Below are 17,883 nucleotides of genomic sequence, written 5' to 3' on the forward strand. Positions count from 1 at the left end.
TACAGAAAAACAAGTGCTGTCGGTAGAATCGAGAAGGACGGAGATGAACTTTTTACAGACCAAGATAAAGCAAATGCATTTGCCGAACACTTCCAAAAAGCATTTAAAACTTCAACAAACCCTAACTTTGATGAAGATAACTTGGTAAACAACTGGTACTTGGACTATTTCAACAACTCATCTGACTACACATATAAATTAATTACAGACTCTGAATACGATGAAGCACTTGCTCACATCAAAAACACTGCTCCGGGAAAAGACAACATCAAAAGCAAGACTCTAAAAAGCCTATCTCCAGAGACTCACCAACTAATACTAACACAGATGAACAACTGCATCATATACAACACTATACCCGACTCGTGGAAAAACGGTTTAATAATACCTATACAAAAAAAATGGACTAGACAACAGACAAGTACAAAACTACAGACCTATTACTCTACTTCCGGTACTAAGCAAAATTTTCGAACATGTTATTAAAAACAGACTGCAACAATTGATCGGTGAGCATATACCATCATACCAATTTGGTTTTAAACCAAAACATTCGACCATACATCCACTTTTCATATTAACAAATAACTTACAAACTACACACTTAGATAACAAAAAATCAGCATGCTTATTTATGGATATCAACAAAGCGTTTGACAGTGTCTGGCATAAAGGACTATTGTACAAACTACATGAGCTTAAGACACCAAAATATCTACTTCACATTATTAAAAACCTACTTAACAACAGACAATTAGAGGTACGCATAGACAATACCTTTTCATTCCCATTTTGTCCTGAACAAGGGCTTCCGCAAGGTTCACCACTTTCGCCTTTCCTATATAATATACAGTGCGTTTTTTTTAACGCGCAACATAGGATTTTACGTGTTAAATTTTTAAGCCCATGTTAGACCATGTTGTTTTGGAACTACAAGTGTAAAACTTGACGGGTGTGTGTTTAGTACCCTGAAGCTTAAGTAAGTTTAGCAATTCGGTCTAAAAACTGTTTACAAACTAACGAAAAATCATCTTTTTTTGAAAAGATTTTATCTTTCCGTGCTCCCTGTATGCATGGTAGGTGCTTGTTGTTTTTGATACTGGCAGGGCAGGTAGCAGGTAAAATTTGGTGTATAAAGTAAAACAGGGTGGTCAAAATGCGATTATTAACTTTATATCAAGAATTAAGTACAGAAGAAGTATTTTTTAAAATAAATTGTTCAAAGTGACCTCCGTTTGAAACCAAACAGTATACCAAACGATCATAAAATGCCCTTTTGACGTTATAAATAAATATGTCACTCTACCTGCTACCTGCCCTGCCAGTATCAAAAACAACAAGCACCTACCATGCATACAGGGAGCACGGAAAGATAAAATCTTTTCAAAAAAAGATGATTTTTCGTTAGTTTGTAAACAGTTTTTAGACCGAATTGCTAAACTTACTTAAGCTTCAGGGTACTAAACACACACCCGTCAAGTTTTACACTTGTAGTTCCAAAACAACATGGTCTAACATGGGCTTAAAAATTTAACACGTAAAATCCTATGTTGCGCGTTAAAAAAAACGCACTGTATACTGCCATGACATATACAACCACCGATTTCAAAATAAAAAACACATAAACGATACAGCTTATATTTTACAGTACGCGGACGACACGGCACTCGTTACACATGATAAAACTACTAAAAAAGCAGTAGAAAGACTCCAGACAATGACGGATCGCACAATGACATGGTTTTACAAATGGAGACTAACACCTAACGCTACTAAAAATCAACTCCTACTTTCCAACCATAAAATTACACCGGACTCACCAACTGTTTCAGCAGATGGTCAAAGAACTACCCCTAAAAATTACATTAAATATTTAGGAATGACTATAGACAACAAAATGAAATTCACTAAACATGTAAAAAATACAAGAACTGAACTCATTAAAAGAACAAAACATTTTAGATCACTAACTTACAAAAATAAAGGTATCAGTACCAAAACTGCAACACAAATTTACAAATCTATCTGCAGACCACTTCTAGACTATGGAAACATGCTAATGGCAAACTCAACTCCGAAAACTAAACAACACATACAAACAACGGAACAGATTGATCTAAGACTAATAACCAAAATAAGACACCCAGAAAACCCACTCCACAACCCATCCAACCAACTTCTCTATGAACGTACAAACATGACCAAAATAACTGACAGACTCGTACAACTCCAAAACAAATGGAAAAACAATCCACACAACTGGACTATAATTACTCCACTGTGCTTAACAAGACCAACTAGACAATCCCGTTACCTCTTTCCCGCATCCACCCTGTTGGAGCACTTCCAATAGAATTTTTATTTTTTTTTATCTAAAATTGTAAATATTGATTAGAAATAAGATTGTAAATAACTAAAAATCTGTAAACATAGGCAGAAAGACCACGTGTGGTCGATAGCCTTTTTTTTTCGTATGAAAAAAATAAAGATTGTGTATATATATATATATAAAAAATGTAGAGTGTTTTTTTTGTATTTATTTTACCTAATTTAAGGTCCTTTGGTATAAATATGCCCTTTGCTGTGCAAAAATCATTTTTTTTTCAATTTTTGAATGATAGTAACTTTTTTATTTGAACGCTTATAGATTTCACCAAAACGACATTAGAAAAAGGATAAAAAAATACTACAAAATGAGCCAAAACTGGCATCTCTAGCTCTTCATGTTACCGAGATATTGAATTACAAAAAGTAGTAAAAAAGACCCCTAATGCCCCCCATTCTGTAAATCTTTTTAAAAAATATAAAATTTTAAAGTGCTTTTTTGTACTTATTTCACTTAATTTAAGGTCCTTTGGTATAAATATGCTCTTTGATGTGCATTGGAACACTCCTGGGGCAAAATAAAAAATTGCCAAAATTGCACTTTTTGCAAAAATAGCACTTTTTCAATTTTTTTTTAATGATTGTAACTTTTTTATTTGAACTCTTATTGATTTCAATAAAACGACATTAGAAAAAGGATAAAAAATACTACAAAATGAAATAAAACTGGCCTCTCTTGCTCTTCATGTAACCGAGATATTGAATTTCAAAAAGTAGTAGCACAAACTCGCTCCGATTCTTCAGTCGGATTAAAATGACCTTGATTCAATCTTATCTATATCATATTGTATTGAAAATTTATTATTCAATCCGATGCAGGGATCCTCTTTCCTTTGAGTTAGGTTAGAAAAAGATAGGAACTAATCTAAGGAAAGAACAAGATTAATTCTGCATAGTTTTGTATTATTCCCTCATTACGTACTGAGAGTTAAAAAACTGCTAATTTCTGTGTTAATTTTAGATAAAATATTGTACAATACTTGTGTGATATGGCAAATTAATGGACTCGTGTGATCACAACTCTAAAAATAAAAACTATAAAAATACTCATACCACATTAGTAATGTAAATAACTATTAACATTGAGTAACACTGGTAAAACTCATATTGTTGTAGGTTGACGAAAACTGATCTATTTACTACTGTCGTGGTGGCATGTCATTGTTGTCATTTCAATCCAGATTGGTTTTCAAACCTGTACACATCGCTAAAAACATGTTCTTCGATCCGTTCCGTTAGTCCAATCCACTTGATAAAGAGGATTGAACTGAATTACTCTATCCGATCAAAATTTCAATCTTACCTGTATACATCGATGTTTTTCAAGTGGATAGAGCTTTATCCGATTTAAGGATCCGATCGATGTGTACGTGGTCACATACCAACAAAAAGTTCGTTCACAAATCCTCTTTTTTTTGATTCCCACTTTACTCGAACTGAACTTGTAAGAAAATTAAAAAATAAAGGTCGTTCGATTGGTCGTTATCGCAACGATAACGTGTCTTGCATTAACACGAAACGGCTTTATTTGCATGTGAACCAGCCTTAAGCAACTGCTGGAGAGCGGATTGGCTTTAATGATGATGACTGCAATATGCATAGGAAATTTAGCGAGGAGGTTTGCGTTAATGGTGATGCTTTTAGCGGTCTTAGATGTTGGGGCTATCCCGGAAGGCATTATCGGGATCGTTTTGTAGTTGTAGCTTTAGAACGCAATTATGAACAAACCCAATATTTTACCTAAGAAATCAAAATTTTGCCTGTATACTGGCTCTTTTTTAATAATGCAGCTAACCTTTTGATCTCTTCTAAAGAAACCCACCCTAACAATCGAAGATAGAGAATTCGTATTTTGACAGGATTAATGAATTTTTGCCGCACCGAATCTGAGAAGCATGTTTCCAAGTAAGCAATTTTCATTGAGGTTAATTAGATTTTTTGTCAAGTTGTTCCTTTTCAAACCCGAAAAACCGGGTAGATATGTTTTCGGTTTTGCCTTCATATTTCACCCCTTTGCCAGAATTAATAGTCCAGAGTTAGAATTCCTGGAAACAGCGCAGCTGCTTAACATCCAGCTTTGTACAAGTGAAACTGGGTTAAAAACGCAAACTTAAGAAAATCGATTTTACCCAATGGCCCATAAATCTCTCGACCCTTGCACATTACTCACATATTCTTTGTTTTAAGGTTGCCGCACAATTTATTACCGTCATTCAAAAATTTTAATATTAAAAGTGGGCGGCAATTGTCGTACATCATTTTAAATCGTTTAAAATATTTCTTAATGTTTTATTGCCAGAAATTAAGCAAAGCCATGTTTGAACGAGTACGCCAAGTTTAAATTCCAAAACATTTCTAAGCCATTCGTGCAATTCTATAGAAGTTCACATGGAAAATTCAGTTTCCTGCAATTTAAATGTAATGGATTTTGCTTTTAAAGCTGCAACTAGAAATAATAAAATTGGACTGAACAATTTCAATGTAGACATTTTGAAATGGGGTGTTATTTTATTGCAGTCATAAATTTCAGTAAAAATAGAAATAAGGAAACTTACATTGTTATAATCTTAGTTTTATTTATTGTATGTACATACACAGTTTGTAATAAAGAAAACAAAATGAAAGTGTTATTTCTCTAGTAGTATTTCATAAAGCAAAAATTTTATCTTGTGCGGAAAGCATCATTATTTCATACTGTATGGTAATATGCTCTATTACGTAAACGGTTTCAGTCCGGAAAATGATTCATTACGTTACTAGTCCGGCAAAATGTTTTTTCCGGACTAGTCCGGCAAAGCAATATAATTTTGCTAGCAACCTATTTAACAGTTGGTGTCCAAAATGTATAGGGGTGTGTGAAATCACAAAAAAAAATAAGAATTAACTTATTACCACTTACAGTATGAAATAAAACTTTTTACGATACTGAAAAGTACGTGAAATGCAATTAAAGTTCTCGTCTAGAAATTCCAAAATCTAGACTTGTACTTTAATAACCTATTTTCCGGACTTGTAACGTTGAGTATTTCATACTTAAGTGGTAATACATTTTGGACATCAACTGTTAAATAGGTGGCTAACAAAATTATATTACTTTGCCGGACTAGTAACGTAATGAATCATTTCCCGGTCTGAAACCGACTACGTAATAGAGCCCATACAGAATGAAATAAATTACTATTTCCTACTTTGGACCATAAAGTGAACTTTACCGCACTCATTTGAATATAGAAGGGAGTACTTGTCTGCACAAGATGCGGTAAAGTTACGGTGAAAAACAGTAAAAATCTGACTTTTTTGGTTTTTAGAACAGCAAAAAATCCGCTAAAAATAGAATGACATAATCATGTGATAGGTAAATATGTTAAATCTGACTTCTGCTAATTTTTTTGTCACAATCACAACATTTACCTGTGTATTAGATTGTTACGTCATTGCTTTTTTGTTTGATTTTCCGCATAGAACAGAATTCAATAGCAACTCAGGCTGGATAGCGTTCACAAAACAAAATTGATTGCTAACATTTCTCCCACTTTGTTTTCTTAGACCAAAAACAAATTCCTGCCTATAAATTTGAATAGTTGACAGTGCGTGACTAGGACGTTTCACTCAAGACACTTTTTCAGTAAAAATAGAAGCTCAAGGCGAACTGTTAACCCGAAAGTAATCGAAACGGGACGAAACCGGATAGCAGCAAATAAGCCATTAAGCAAACTATGCATGTCATAAGCCCGTAAATTATGCAAACTGGAAATTTCAACGGGACAACGTCGATCCTTGACCCAAAATGAACTATGACTAAAGGCAATTTAACATTCCAGATGCGCTTACAAACAACCCAATTTCGACATAAACTCAGCGTATCTTTTGTACACGGTACGGCAACGACTCTGCCATATTACATTTCGTATTTAAATCGAGCTTTAAGTCCAAACCTCGTCTAGTTTTAATCATGTTACTCAAAACTGTGTATAATCTGTCATTAGAGTAGCGTTATAGCCAGCAATGCAAATTTGTTTTACCAGTATTTATTAACAAGAGTATTATTCACTATATTTGAATAGATAGCAACAATTATTAGTCATTACTTAATGCTACTATTCACGGGTTTAGTACACTAAAAATTAGTCCGGTTTTCTAGAAATTTTACGTTATGTAAATAATAAAAGCGACCAATTTTTGACACGTCATTTGACAGATTATTTTTATGCTTTTTTTGCTTTTTTCTTCTTTTTGTGAATAATTTAGTTTTTTTGTGCTTAGTTGCTGCTATTTTTTGTATGGTTTTATTTTGTATAGGTTAATTTACAATAATTGCAATAGCTGTATTGAGATATTGAAAGCTTTACTTTATTGAAAGTCAATTTACAAATTTAAACTAATCAAATAATTTTCAAATGCTCCGAAGTAGTATAAAAAAAAGTAAAAACATTCCAAAACACTATAGAAGTTCTAAATGCGTTGCAAAAGCTTACAAAAAAGACTATACGCTTCTAAAATCTTTAAGGACAGTCTAAAAGCTTCCAAATGCTTTTCAACTTATCTGTAGAATCTCTCAAAAGAAGAAGCTCTCTTCTAGAGCAGTTTCCAAAAGTTTCTAGAACGGTCTATAAGGTTTCAAATACCTTAAAAGCAGTTCAAAGACTTCAATGCTATTTAAACTGTTCAAACACTTTCCAAATGCTCCTAAAGTAGTCTAAAAAGGTTTTAAAACACTATAGAAATTCCAAAATGCTTCTCAAGCTGTCGAAGGCCTTCCAAAACAGTCTAAAAGCTTCAAAAAGCTTATAAAACACTCTAAACGCTTCCAAATAATCTTCAACTAGTTTAGAGGCTCTCAAAAAATTTTTAGACAGTCTAAAAGCTTCCATAAGTTTCTAGAACCGTCCATAAGTTTTCAAATGCTTTAAAAGCAGTCCAAAACCTTCAATGCTTTTTAAACTCTCCAGAAACCTTCCAAATGCTCTTAAAGTAGTCTAAAAAAACTTAAAAATACTACAGAAACTCCAAAATGCTTCCTAAGCAGTCGAAAGTCTTCCAAAACGGTATAAAAGTTTCCAAATGCTATTGGACTAGTCTAGATGCTCCCAAAAGATATCAAAACAACTATATACCTCATAAGCAGATATCAACTCCCTCTAAAGCATTGCAGAGTCTTCAATATGCTTATTAAACTGTTAAAAAACCTTCCAAATGCTCATTAAGAGATCAAAAAATTGTGAACATTTTCAAAACAGTCTAAAATCTTCCGTATGCTTCTAAAGCAGTTTAAAAGCTTTCTAGAACTTGAACTCAAAAAAAGTAAAAAAAGTTTTGTTTTGAGTTGAGCTTTTTACAGATTTTTATGCTTTTTGTAAGGAAAATAATTTTGCTTTTTAAGCGCTTTTTTTCACGATTTTAGTGCTTTTTAATCCGGACTCTACTAATAATACATACATTGCCATTATCACTCTTTTTTGCTTTGCAATTATGTATTCGTTATACTGAAAAATCATGACTTACATAATGGCTATTCCATACAAAAAAATTGACAAAAAGCACTTGATCTCGTGTTTTCAAATTTTTTTGGATCGTTAAACTAAATCGGGTAACGAGAATTTTTAAGCAGAAAACAGTTGAAAGTTACAAATTAAAGGGAAAAGTAGTCGGCCATTTTTCTTAGTCCGCGTCCGCCATTGTCTAGACTCGAGTATTTAAAAGGTCCTTTTTAACGAACTCTAATCCTTGAAGATGGGAACTTTTGTACGGCGAACTTCCGAACAAACGCGGATAATTTATTAATTAAAACGTTCGTTATTTTAGTTTTGTCTTGCTCTCCAGCAAATTAAATATTTTTAGTACAAAAGGCCGGAGGTTCGGTAGGTAGTCGATTGTTTTTATTCTGGTTCAGCGTTAATTTGCAAATTGGAATTATAATTACAACGGTTTCTAATATAACAAAGAATTAAATCTTTCTAGGTAAATCAACGTTGATTTCGGTTCAAATGTTGGTTTTAGAGATTATAATCTAAAACTACTTTCGGTTATTTTTTCAGATTGAAATGTAGCAGAACTGATGTTGTTTTACTGAGAGTAACAAAAATATAATTTGAGGAAAAATTTAATAAAACTGTAAAAATCAATTGAAACTTAGTTAAATATTAGTATGGTTAACTTGAAATGACGTTTTATTCGTTAAACTAAAATGATAAATTTCAAACTTATTTTTTAAATAAAATATACAATTAGAGTTAAATTTAGATAATTATTACAGAAAATGAAATTAGTTTCAGGCATTATATACTTTTCCTGACTTGACACTTTCGATAAGAAAACTTTCCAAGTATTTGAAGTGAGGATTGCCTTTAAACACCAAAAGTTGTAAAGTTAAGGAGAGACTTCAATAAGTTATTACTTTGAAACATTAAATATTAATTCCCCTAGACATTCTCAACTAAACTTATAGAAGCTATTATACAAGATAAAAATGAAAGTTACTCTAAGAAATTAAAAAAAAAACAGTTAACATACAAAAACTACAAAATTACAATACATGAAAAATCGGTGGTAAGATGGGGGCGTCACATGACATGACCATGCAATCTGACAAATGTCAATTACGAAGTTTGTCGTCATCTTTGTCTTTGTCTAACCCATTGATTTCCAATAGTTCTCTTGCCCTTGCCACTGGTTTTCTGAGCATCTATAATTTTTCCTACTTATTCGGGTCAAAGACAACGTCAAATAACGCGATGAAGTGGTTGAGCTGGCTAATTGTTGAGAGATTGGTTTGATCAATTTTAAAGCCAAATATATTTTAAATAAGAATTAAGTTTCTTCAGCATCGAATAAGAAGAGCAAAGAACGTGTCGAAATGATTGAACTGGTTAATTGTCTTATGAAACAAAGACTGACTGATTAATTTTAATAGTCAAACATATTTAAAGGAATAATTAAGTCCTATCAAACTCAGAAATCAAGAGTGGAAGAATGTGCTGGTTAATTACCCCGAAATTTTAAAAGAAGACTGAATAATTCATTTCAATAGCTAAACATGTTTTAAAGAAGTCATAAATGAAGAGTGTAAGTGTGTTCATAAATTCTGGAAAAAAACTCTTTGGTTGACTTTAAAGACCCATTAAAAAACAATTTTACAACATATTTTAAAGACAAATAATGTTTCTTGAGAGTCAAAAAAGAAGAGTATAACGTGTACGAAATAACGTGACGACTTCCTGGTCGATTTTAAAGCCACAAATATTTTAAAGAATCATTGTTGGTATTAAAAATATCAAACTATCGTCTTTCTACCAAAATTAAAAAGGCAAACTTCTTTTAGTGTCAAAGCCAGGACATAACCTAAAATCAAACCTAAACCGCAAATTTTCCCCCCCAATAGAAATGTAACCGTGACTGAATTAGTAACGAGATCAACATACGATAATATAATATACAAAAAACAATATTGACAAAGACAATCTAAAATTGGCAAATATATGTATATGATGCGCGTGACAAAAAAAACTAACAAAATATATAATCAAGCTAAAAGAGACATAATAAGGACAATAGTAGATAAGTAGAAAAACCGGTAGACGCCAGACTTATAATAGTTATTTACCTAACAAGTGCGGAAAGTGGTCCTTTCCGCACGAGACACAAAGCGGAGTTTGGGCAAGCAGTTAAAGGGCGGGAAAGACGCTTTTTGCATGTGTTAGGTACAAGATTTTTCCTACGAGTATCATTTTTCATTAAATTGAAGGAAAGTGTATAGTAAAATTACTAAAATGAAAGCCCCTGTTTGCAAAAATGATTAAAAATTTATTCTTAATTGAGAAATCAAATAAACAGTTATGGTTTTTTGATTTAAATGTTCTTTTTGTTTGAAAAATCAAATGAGTGCGGAAAAGTTACTTGCATTTTATCTTCGCTTGAACATCTCATAAAAAGGTTGGTGTACATGGGTATTTTCGCTCTACACAAATAAACTTTAAAATTGTATGTTTATTATACATTTATTGTAAATTAATCTTGCAATGCGGAAAAGTAACTTTACCGCATCCGGTGCGGAAAAGTACCCCTTCCCGCACGAGTGCGAAAAAGATGCTCTTTACCACACCCGAGTAGAAAATAACTATGTGTGTTGCACAGTGTCTCAGTTTTTTTAGAAAAATTTCCTATTTAACTCTTTGTAGATCTCTAAAAGTAAACGAAACTCCCCATACATGCATCACCATAATTTGTCCCTAAATTTTTGTGAACGTACGAAGAAAGAAATTGACAAAGTGCGCGATTCGTTTCGATTATGAACGCTCTGAAAATTTCAAAAGCACGAAAATTCGTCGCAGATGGGAAACTTTCCCGCTAAAATCCCCCCGATGACGTGAAAGTTTCTTTGAATTTAGGGTGCACTTCACGGATTCGGGACCCACTTAATTAACTTCTCTCTATACACGCCAATGCTGGAAAGTTCGACTTTCAAATTACTGTTCGAAGACAATAAAAAAGAATTCTACGATTATCGTTCTGCTAAAGGACGTCCCCGAAAACTAATTAATTTCCGTGCAGCCGGAGAAAAATGGAGGGAAATTGAAAAAGTCTGTTCAAGGGGTTAAAGCGGGAATCCTTGTTATTAGGGCATTTTAATAAGGTACGGGGCTCGTGAAACGGGAGACAAGATAACGAACTTTGTCGATTTTCATAAGTGGAGAAGTTGTTCCAACTCCAGTTTCAGTTAATTAATTACGTCCCTTACAAATTTAATTCTACGACTTTGGAGAACAAATATTCACATTATAATATTTTTCAACTTTTCTAGGCATGGTAAACTTACCAGGGTGTGTCCCAAACTGTATTAGGACTATTAGGAGCGTAATAATTTTTATTTAGAAACACCCTGTACAAACTGGAGCCCAAAAAATCTTCTTAAATTATTTAACTTTAAGTATGTCTACGGATAATCAAACAAAATGTCACATTCAAAAAGCCAGAAGCCTGAGAAAAAATAATTCACAGCAATCTCTAAGATTTGAGAAATACCACACACTGACCAACAGTCATACAGTGACTATAGATGGAGCTTCAGTTTGTGTGCAGGAGATTAATTATTATTGACATTTCTAATTTGTATTGAATTGTATTAACGTATTTTTACATACTTCTGTGTTGTGAAATTACACAATTGTTTCAACAAAATATTAGTTACGAAACCTGGTTTCAATGTGTCGGCAGCTCCAACAATTTAATTTAAACACGTCCATACCGGAATGAATAAACTTTAATTTGATGTCAGTAAATGAACTAAAAGTTTCGTCGATCGAATTATAAAGCTGCATATTCGATAAATTTATGCAGCTGATTGAATGTAATATTAAATTGGTAAAAATGTCCACAGTTTGAAATTTTAATTACATTTTTTCGGTAACGTGTTTTAATAAAAATAACCAATGTAGAGAAACATTTATACTCGAATATTGACGTAGGTAAATACTTGAATAACTTTTTATTTTAACTTTATGTATTTGAATAACTTTCAGTGGTTTTTTTACACTCAGCATTACTTGTGATTGGTCTGTTTCATATCTCACGCATAAAACTGCCGGTAATTGATCCATTTCATATTTTACAGTTAAGATCAGCTGTATTAAGAAAATAGCTAATAATTCTGCAACAGTAGAAGAATTATGTATTTATGATTTTTTTTGTTTGTTTCAGGGTTCGGTAACTAAAACGAGATTCAGTGTTGTAGTGAACTGACAGTGTAATAGTGGATCCGAGTGCGATTACTGAGGAATTACAGGGAATGCATCGGCAATAACGTTGGTAAATATGACTTTTAAAAAAATTTGTTTTAATATAAATATATAGGGTGCCCCCCGGGAACGCCTCAATGTATTAAGTGGTAGGTTTTTAGTGAGAAATCGGATTTTGCAATTTTTAAAGTGATATATGAGCCCAGGTTGTATACTATACCAAGTTGTCGTTTTCAAAACGGTAAAGTGTACTAATAATTTAGGGAACTAATAGTCAGACTTTATACTACCCTAAATTTTTTTTTTATGTTTTAAAATGTTAATAACTTTATTAATACCCATCTATAAAAATTATGTTATTTAGTTTTAACTAAAATTTCGAATAAAATTGTGTATAATGGCCTGCATTAGACACCTGGGGCCTAAATTTGTTGACACGTTGTAAGGAAATGGGATTTCTTTATCACGTGACAACTGCCATAAACGTCAAAACTGACAAACTTTGCTCAGTCTGATTATCGCCCAAATTTCACCCATATACCGTGTGTCCCAAATTGGTTTTACATGTATTGGGATCTCTGTAACCGTAAGAGCTACAGAGTCGGTTAAATGGGGAAAGTTTTAGAGAATTTTATGTAAAACCTATTTCCGGCTTTTCGTTTTTCGTTTTCCGGAAAATTGGGAAAATCCCAGAGGCTGCATTTTAAACTCTCTTTGGCTAACAAAGCCAAAGAGAGTTTTTGAAACACACATATTTTTTTGACATTATTAAGGCACTTTTTTACGTCATCGTGATTGAAATATATTGAAAGCAGAATGCAGAATGAAAAGCAGAAAGCAGAATGAAATTTGAATAGATAGAATGTGACAGAAGAAGCTGACAATAACGGGTTCCTGTCACATTCTACAGGTCATTCTCTGGATAACTCCCTTCCTTCGTTTCAAGAATACGCACCCTGGTAGGGGTTTAAGATTAAGTTAAGCTTAAAAAATACTACCGAAAAACTGAGTTTTTTTTGTTTTTTAAAACGTTAGAGGATGAATGATGATGATTTTTCTCTTTTTTTTTCAGAGGCCCTGAAGGAATCGCAATGTGGTAGGCGGGGTCGGGGGGTTGAAACCCCCCTCTCGACCTGGCGCCGCCATCACGGATCACCACGGCGACCGACACAGGTAATTAAATTAAAAGTCCCCCTTTTTTTCTTGTTTGCTCATCCCTTTCACTTTTTTTTTTCACGATCCAATCCGAACATAATCGAGTGATTTTAAAAGTATTAATTGACAAAAATTAGAAGAAGCTAACTGAGTGACGAAACAATATGTTGTTAGCAATAATAAAGTTTTGTTTTCAGGTGTTTACCAGAAACTTTACTTCTAAATTACTTTCAGATAATATCGGAAATAATAGTAAAATTTACGTACTAAAAATCAAAGCAAATCAAAGTAAATCATGATGACGTTGGAATTTTGAAAAAGTTCTGCTGACATAAACAATGCATGGAAATCAAGTTAGTCAAATCAATTAATCACAGAACTAACCTTAAAAAACGCTACAAACAAATGGAAGATGGATCTCCAAAATTTATTTTCGGTTGTGATCTTACTATTATTTGTTACTTTAATTTCCCCTATTTTCTCTTAGTTTTGTTCATAAAACGTAAAGGAAAAATACACTCATTGCATATTCTGAGAGTCATCTAAATACATTTTCTAAATTAAAAGGTCTTATGCACTGCAAAAGGAAGTAGACACTTTACCTTGCAAAGTTTTCCTTATCCAGGGCGCTTTCTACGAGAAGCAACTAAAGTATAATTTACTTTTATCGTTTTCAAATATGTATGTATTTTTGACTTGTCATGCATAATGCAGGAAATATTTTCTTAACTTAAGAAGAGAGCTTTAAAAAAGTAGGCTGAACTCTTTATTAATTTCTAAGTACCTAATAATTTTTTTTTAAATAACTTTGATAAAAACTGTATAAAAACAAAACGATGAAAGATGTTCATGTTAAAAAAAAATCAATACAGTGTGTTTTAGGTTTTATGATCAGGACACTTTGTGTCCGATATACAGGTTAGCAAAAAATAATAATTATGTACTTTTTGGTATCGTTATAAAGCTTGAAAGAAGAACTTGTTAGAGATGTTATTTTCGACTATGCTTTTCATTAAAAAAATTTGTCATATATTTCAAAAATGACAAGCAATAGAAATAATCTGATAAGCTTATCTTGTTCAGCTCAGAAATATTTACAACTTTTATATGAACATAATTTTTCTACAAGCCATAAATGATATTGACAAAATTTGGTTTTAGCTAAAATTTTTCTAGTGACCCATAAACTTTTTTAAAAAACAGAAAAATGGTTTTGAATTGGTCTCGTAAAATTACAATTTTTTCCCATTTACCTGACTTTGTAGCTTTTCTAGTTTTTGAGGTCCCTTGACTAAACATTAAAAAAAACTCACACTGTATACAGGGGTTTACACAGGTTATAGGGTTTGGAGTTATTTTACTATACGTAATTTCTGTTAGAAAAATACTGCGAATGGAGTAAAATCTCAAAATTCTTCTAAAAATGTGTATAAAAAAGTTATAAGGTAGCAGTAGCTCTAAGACTATGCATTTAACGGCGCTTTCTACTAGTTATCGTAAAACTAAGCCTCAATTCTGATTTTTCACTTTCCAAAACACCCCGCATCAAATTTTGGTTCATTTTCAGTACCTACAGTGTTCGAATAATCAAATTAATTATGAAAATACTTCTCTTCTTCTAAAATCTCAAAAATCAGGGCCATTTTATCGGTGAATACGGTATTTTAGGATCTTTTGTTTACCGTATAAATTTGGGAACACCCTGTACAATATCCCTACTATTAAAGTCTGCTGCCTTACTAAGAAGTACAATTTGTAGTACAAATGTTTGGAGGTTGACTCGAATAAGAGTAGAAAGCAGTTTTTAAACTTTTTTCCCAACATTTTTAAGTAATTTTTTGATACTTTTTTACATTGGCAATAAACCAAGCAAATTGACAAAACGTTGATAACTTTATCGACACTTTTCTTATCGGTCACAGCAGTTCACTTAAATCAAACATATATTTTGATGTACTACGAAATGCATGAAATCGCACTTGGTCTGGAAAGTTGGAATTTAAATTCCGTTGTTGGACTTGTTGCGTCCGGACCGACGGATTTCATTAAATCCAGATTCAGAGAATGCGAAACAATCAGGAATGGAATAAGAAATGATTTCCCTTTAGCGTCCCCATTAAACATTCGCAGTTGGCAGATCTAGGAGCAGTATTTATTATTTATTCGCTCACCCCATGTTGCTCTAGCTATTTTCTCTCTTCTCCGTTCTCCCATCGGATGTGTTCAGAGATCAATATCAGGTAGAACACATTTATAGCGAGTCCAGCTGCGAGGCCCCAAAACACAATAGCAAACTGTTTTCCAGCTTGAAACTCTAGACTGGTTGCATTAATTGCTATGCCCTGCCAGCTCGAAAAGCCCTAAATCATCGTCATAACTCTTAAGCAAAGAATAAGAGAGAGAGAGAGAGAAGGAAGACTTAGCGCCCCCCGAAGACCGTAGGAGATTTATAACAGGACTGACCCGACGTTTTTCGTCTACTTTTCGAGATAAAGTAATCCACGAAACTGGAGCTTTAGCACTTAGCGTGGAATCCACGAATTCTCGTGTTAGAAAATGCATCAGAAAGCTCATAACTCAATTTGCGGCCGTATTGCACGTCCAACTTCACAACGAATCCAATCCCATTTGCTGATTAGGAACTTCTATAAACTTGGCACTAATAAATCTATACCCCCCAAACCGAACGTTAATCTCGGCTTTAACTTACTCCTGGGCACCTCCGTTCTGGAAGTTTTGCCCAAGGCATTATCCACTCATAATGAGCTTTTGTTTTGCATTTCTCAAATTTTGCATTTAACTTTTGTGTAAGTTGCGCGTATACGCCTCACCTTATTAGACTCATCTACGTCCTCCATCAGAAGTAAATTTGGTACAAAGTTCATGAGAAAATAGGGTGAAACTACTACAGAAGAGCAGAAATGGAAAAGACATGTTATCAGCCAAGAATTTGTTAACTGATTGTCAATATTAGAGCTAAAAACATAAGATTGAGTTTACTAACAGTATGTCCATAGTTTAACGATATTCTTGGTATACAGGATGTCCCTGTATTGGTGTCACAAACTGTAAAAAAAAATATGGGAGAAAGTTGCTTAAACTTATCCTCTAAATGTCTCTTCTTACATATATAGGACAGGGAAAAAATATCGTTTTTGGTGAATATCTATTTTTTACGCTTCTATAGATCTTCTTTTTCTTCTCTATTTCTAGTTTGGGTGTCCATATAGATAGGCTAATGCCTGTTTTGTCCTATTGGGTTAGTTTTCCGACAGGGTTGTTTGTTTTTGCTATTTTTACAAGTCTTCTTGTTGTTGTTGTTGTCTTCTTCTGTTTACATGTTTATTCCAGTATCTCCTTCTGTGTCTTACCCACCTTCCTATGTCCTGTACGCTCTGTTGTCTAAGGTCTTCGCATCTGATTCTTTCGTGTAGTATCCCTAGATAATTTCGTTTAAAATTCATTAAATCCTAAATAATATAGTTTTAACCTTAAAAATTATTTCAGACGTCCAGAAAAAATTAAGTTAAAAAAAAATAGTCAAAACAATCACTTGACCCTAATGAACACAGTTTTGTGTATGTTAAGTTAAATGTTAAGTGACAAAGTTGAAATTTAGTAAAACGGTCAGGGTTTACCGAACCTGAACAAATTAAATTTAAAACTGTGAAAGTTCAAATGTCAACAGGATATAAAAAAAAAAACATGAAAATGTTGCGAATTTAAAATTTTGGACAGTCACGTGATTGAATATGCAACTGTCAAAGTTCAAATGTTAACAAGATAAAACAATTGATGTTAAAAAAATGGTAGTCACTGTTATTGATGTTTAACGCGCTGCGTTGCCAGATGTTTTTCTTTATCATCCAAACAAGATTTTCTTATACATTTTGTATTTTTATATACAGGGTGGTCCAGTTTTAAATGTCAATAATTCACCAATGGATAGCCAATCAAAAAATAAGTTGACATGTATTATGTCATTTTCCTGAAGAACGCTTCCTAAAGAAGACACAGACCTTCAAAATTGTTTAAATGCGTCGATATAGGGGGATAGTTTTTATTTTCTACGCTCACTAGATATTATTCAAAATTGACAAAAATGTCTACTTGGGTTTTTGTATTTTTTACTTTAAAATGGTTCAAAACGATTCAAATCTGGTCATCTGTGAGGTTTACGAGTTAATTTTTGACACTAAAAATAGTCAAAAATCAGGATTTTTGGATTATTTTTTTTATTCAATTAAACACTGGTAACAGTCCGAATTTTTGGACTAATTTAATTCTAAAAATTAGTCTCTAAGACTAATATCGTAGCATTTAATGCCAAAATTGTTTACTGAGTCCGAAACATAACTTTTACTAGAAAAAATTGTTTAAAATTCGATTTTTCAGTCTTAAAGCAAACTGAAGCGTCTAGAAGTCAATTTAATACTGACAAAGCGTGAAATGGCATGTTTAAGCCTATGGAAAATGCAAAAATAGTTTTTTAAGTCTGCTATGTCAAAAACTTGGTGAAGATCCCCTAAAACTCGATTTTCCTTGCTGAAAGCAGTTTTAAAGCCCTAAAAATAGTCCAGAGTTCTAAGAACATCAAAAGCAAGGGAAACAA

General features: G+C 32.8%; 2 protein-coding genes across 4 annotated transcripts in view; one reads left to right on the forward strand and one right to left on the reverse strand.

Annotated features, from left to right (window-relative positions):
- LOC145740329 (uncharacterized) overlaps positions 1-17,883 on the reverse strand; it is a 71,288-nt gene that overhangs the window by 35,030 nt on the left and 18,375 nt on the right. The window lies entirely within an intron of this gene.
- Positions 1-17,883, forward strand: part of rho-5 (rhomboid-5) — an 84,448-nt gene that overhangs the window by 3,557 nt on the left and 63,008 nt on the right. For all 3 annotated transcript variants that reach the window (XM_081995784.1, XM_081995786.1, XM_081995785.1), the window contains exons 2-3: positions 12,079-12,186; positions 13,189-13,289. The gene's annotated coding sequence lies outside the window, so the exon portion shown is untranslated. The remainder of the gene's footprint in view (positions 1-12,078; positions 12,187-13,188; positions 13,290-17,883) is intronic.

This window comes from Ips typographus, linkage group LG1 (assembly GCF_016097725.1).
Source record: "Ips typographus isolate SLU linkage group LG1, UJ_Ityp_2.0, whole genome shotgun sequence".
Taxonomy (NCBI): Eukaryota; Metazoa; Arthropoda; class Insecta; order Coleoptera; family Curculionidae; genus Ips; species Ips typographus.